We start from the raw sequence: 5,021 nt of genomic DNA on the forward strand, positions 1-5,021 counted from the left end.
AATTGCTTGCAGAGTTGATGTTATTGATAAATGATTGACACATTAAACTTTTTCACCTCTTTGCTTACAGTATGTTTCTATGAACGCTAAGTGATTCGCGACCAAACCTTTTCCGTCACCATGCGTAACACGGTTAAATCTCAACCTGCGTTGCCTGGCAAGTAAATGACAATAAAGCTGGTAACATGAGACAACAAAATTACATAACACAAGATCAGAGAGACTGTCGATCACAACACCCGGACCATTTAGTAGTCATAGGAATCGCCACTCCTCCTTAACAACAGTGCTGAAGTGACGGTACTTTACTCATGACTTCAAACTCTCGGGCTCCAGAAACCTCCTGCCTTCCCACTTTATAACACTGAAAGACTTTTCACCTGACACACACACAATTTCTGAACTCTTTCACCATCCAGCTTCTAACCCTGTTTAGGAGAACAAGTGCTTTTCTCAGAGTGCACCATGGGCTGTAGTGCGAGTAGAGCTCTAAAAGTCATCAAGGTCGCAGATGCCGTTGGGGAGCTTGCTGAGGCAGTCGAATCAAATGGATCAGAGAATGGAGATGCAAACTCGAACGCAGGGGACAACAAAGATGATGCTGGGAAGGACGACAGCTGATGATGATTCGCCTGCACTTTAAGGTGAAATTTTTTCTACCTCATCATTTATGAAATACAGATGGAGTTTATTCTTAAGATTTTTGATGTTTCTAATTATGGCCCAATATTAATGGAATATAAAATGTCCAGTAGCATGTAGAAATATGAAGCAGACTCATTTGCTGGAATTTGAGAGCTTCAAGCACTAATTTCTCATTCCCCAGCAATTATGTTATTTATTACTTTTATTTTATCAAGGAATGCATAAGCACAATCTTTTGTATTATTTTTCTCAGTGTTATGACATTTCTTAGCTATCTAATAGCGACTGACCGGTTATTTTGGTAAATTCATTTTAAATGATCACTAATGAGTAGCTGAATTTATGTTTTTAGTCATCATTTGTACAATGTTTAACAATAAATGCAATAAACCTAGTTTGAGAACAAATTAAGTTATATTATGACACATGTTTTGTGCATCTAAATCGAAACTTTGAAAATCATCCATGCACGTGATCAAGCCGTTAGGTGTCCATATTGTGTCTCCAATATTATACAATAAAAGCCTAGTTGCATGAGTTCTTCCTCAAACTGTTAACTCAAAGTTGAAGACACCCAACTGTATAGGATAGCTCCATTTAAATATGGTTTACATGGGATGGAGTGGAAGGTCATGAGTGGCCTGCTGTAGAGCTCTGCCTTCAACCCTGTGGAAACCTTTGGGATGAATGGGAACGCTGACTGCACCTCAGACCTCCTCACCTCACCTCACCTCACCTACAGAGTATCTGACTTTACTAACAACATTGTAACTGAAAGACCACAAAATCTGCACAACCACATAGAATCTCGTGGAACAGCTTCCCAGAAGAGTGTAGGTTCTTAAAAAACAAACACATGTGGAATGGGATATTGAAAAAGCACATAGAAATCTTATGATCATGTGTCCATATAGTGTGTTTGAGCTTAAAAGTGCCTTAGCTAACTACATTATTAAGTGGAAAAGTAGGTTTAAATGGTTTTTGTTGCACTTTGGAGAAGTGATTTAGTACAGCTACAACTGTAGTATAATTTGATTGTTTTTATTGTATCATAATCCTTTAATCTTGATAGAGAAGCACAACGATTTAGTTTTTTGTAATTTTTACTATCATCTAGTGTTGTCTTTAAATTTTTTCCTCTGTTGCCACCACTGTTTGCTTCTGTGTCCCACTAGCAACAAACCTCTCATTCTGAGTTTTATGTTTACAATGTTTTTTGTTTATTAGGTTACTTGTACTGTAACATGATGTAATTCCTCCTGGGGTTTTTTTGTTTCTTTTTTTTTTTTTACAAAGTTTGACTACATTGTTTTAACTGACGGCATTAATTGTGCAATTGTGCAATGCATCCAGATCTCTTTCATTTCGTCCACAAGAAACACAATCGGGCTGATACTTGATACCACAATTGGTATCAGTGCATCCTTACTGGTATCCAAAGCAACTATGAGATGAATCAAAGTAAGTCTAGAGCAGGGGTGTCAAACTCAAATTCACAGTGGGCCAAAATTAAAAACTGGGACGAAGTCGCGGGCCAAACTCAATATTTATTAAAAAATTGACTGCAATTGTGCATGTTTTTCCTTCTCTCTAGATATGTAATGTTGAACCTTTTAGTACGGAAACAAACTTTACTTTTGCATAAACATTAAATCTGGAACAACCAAAGTTTAATATTATAAACACGAGAAATTAAATTAGAAATAAAACACACATCAGTGGTATTCGGATAGATATTCTATCTATCTATCTATCTATCTATCTATCTATCTATCTATCTATCTATCTATCTATCTATCTATCTATCTATCTATCTATCTATCTATCTATCTATCTATCTATCCATCCATCCATCCATCCATCCATCCATCCATCCATCCATCCATCCATCCATCCATCCATCCATCCATCCATAGCCAGTTTGACCCCCCTGGTCCATACAAATAGTTATTAGGCCCCTAAACTCCCAGAACCCACTGATGAATCTAATTCCCTCAGCCAGGTAACTAAACTGTGATTTTTATATAAAAGCTTTAAAAAGGGTTAGAAGGAATTCCACTGAGAAGTCATTCTTTGTAACTATGCTAAAGAATCATTATTATTACAAGTGTTCTTCAAAGATTATTATTAAAGAAACGACCTCCATACCTGTTGAGAAACCCCCCTGAGGAAGCCCAAGAGTGTGCATGACTTTCTTTTTAGTTTTACTCTACGTGTCTAATCTCTCTCTAAAGGGTTCTTTGGTTTTGTGTCTGAGTGGAATATATATTCTTAAGTGTTCTATCAGAAAAGGCTCCTTTTCCTAACAGTGGGTGTAATGAATAATTCATAGTAGTTACTGAATAATAAGCTTTAGGATGACTGAGGCAATGAATAATGCCCTTATAGCTGTAGGGGTTACTGGAGATCACAGAAAAATCCTATAAGATGAAGTTTCTAATGATATATATATAAAAATATGTATATCTATGTATATATGTGTATATATACATATATATATATATATATATATATATATATATATATATATATATATATATATATATATATATATATATATATATATATATATACACTGTATATATATCATGGTTATGTTGTAGTGTAGTTTTAATTTGTATGTTTAAGTATGATTATATTTAAAGGATGAACAAAGAGCCCCACAAATAAATATGTATAAATATGGTGACTTTGGCAATTTTTTAAATATATTTATAAATACTTAACATATTTAATAATGTTTAGTAATATATTAGCAAATAACTCCAATCATCATTAATCTGTGAATATTGTGTAAATAAACAGTTTATTACTGAACCTTACGTACATAAGAATATAAGGTAAATTCACAGCTTCACAGCGGTGAGGGTACAAAACCTCTGTCTGGGTCAAGAAATATACACTATGCTAACATTAGAAATGTTTTCGAAATAAATTTTAAACCCTCCCCAGATCATCATAAACGTCTTCCTACATGAATGCAACTTTTTTTGTTTAGTTAGATGTAATTCTTTTATTTTTTACTTCATAGCTAATGATGGTTTGTTTGTTTTCCTCTCTTGTTATACAGACTCCATAATGTTTTCCACAATCAGCAGAAGATCCAGAATCCACTCTGATGTCCAAGACCTATAAATACATACATTTCAGCACAAAAGTTTGCACCCCCCCCTTTGATTATTCAATACAAATTATTCAACAAGAACAAGAAAGAGTTTAGTGGTTTTACTCTGAAGCAACAGAATAAACCAAGAGAAATTGATTTTTTTAGAGGTTTTTGTTACACTGATGTAAAGAAGAAGTGCAGTGCTAAACGCCTACATGTGGACATATACATGAGGGAATTAGTAACAGAATGTGTAGAAGGCAGGGCTAGAAATACATGCTATATTTAGTATAGGGGGTGTAAACTTTTGAACTGATATCATTTTCACTGTTTCACATTTAATGTTCCAACACAGTTTAGCCAATTTGATTTTTAATAACAAAGAAGGATTTAAATTGTTATTCTACACTAAATACCTTGTTATAAATAAATTCATAATTGTACAAGATCTGGAATCTCTTAGCAGTTAGCCAAAACAAATAATCGATTTTGTCAGAAATAATATGTATTACGTGGAAAAAAAGTGCTCACAAGAGTCCAGCTGTTATTTATGTAATAATAAAGCAATATTGTTATCTTAAAATCACTTACATTTTGATGTCGTGAATAATTGATTGCATTATTTCCACTGTCCACCAGGTGTCTCTAGAAATCTTGTTTTACTGAATATTCACCAGCAGGGGGCAACATTGCTCCTCCCCTGTCCCGCAAACTTCTCTCTCTCTTCAGAACAGTAAATCTGGTTGAATTTCAAGGTTTAGGATTATTACAAGAGACAGAACCGAGCTTGAATGAAACAACCAATTCTGCACACTATCATACACACACACACACACACACACACACACACACACACACACACACACACACACACACACAAAATCTAATGGGAAATTACTTTATAAAAATGACTACTATACAAATAGAAGCTGCATTCGATAAGATAAATTCAAATCACTTTTCACAAAAAAGCATGATTAAATAGCTTTTTAATTTCAGGATGAAACAAAATACACTTTTTTCCTGGCGATTGTTCAGAACACACACCTGCCGCAGAGAGCGCAGGCTTTATTATCTCATTATCAGTTAATTAATATGCAGGCACAAAAGGCCCGTTATCTCAGCGGTTGTGTTTGGCTGGAATGAGACTCTGATGTGTTAATAGTTGCAGAATGGATGGCTTTCGTGTGGGATGGAACAAGGAAGCAAAGGACTGAGGGAGCGAAGCCACTGGCCGACATCTCCTTCAAAAGAGCTGAGTGACATCAGC

General features: G+C 34.9%; 1 long non-coding RNA gene across 1 annotated transcript; it reads left to right on the plus strand.

The window, feature by feature from the left end:
- The first annotated feature begins 301 nt into the window (after window positions 1-301).
- Window positions 302-4,337, plus strand: LOC124380059. The gene is made up of 2 exons (XR_006924588.1): window positions 302-644; window positions 3,716-4,337. It is a non-coding gene; the product is annotated as an uncharacterized LOC124380059 (long non-coding RNA).
- The last annotated feature ends 684 nt before the right edge of the window (window positions 4,338-5,021 follow it).

The sequence above is a fragment of the Silurus meridionalis genome, chromosome 26 (genome assembly GCF_014805685.1).
Source record: "Silurus meridionalis isolate SWU-2019-XX chromosome 26, ASM1480568v1, whole genome shotgun sequence".
Lineage (NCBI taxonomy): Eukaryota > Metazoa > Chordata > Actinopteri > Siluriformes > Siluridae > Silurus > Silurus meridionalis.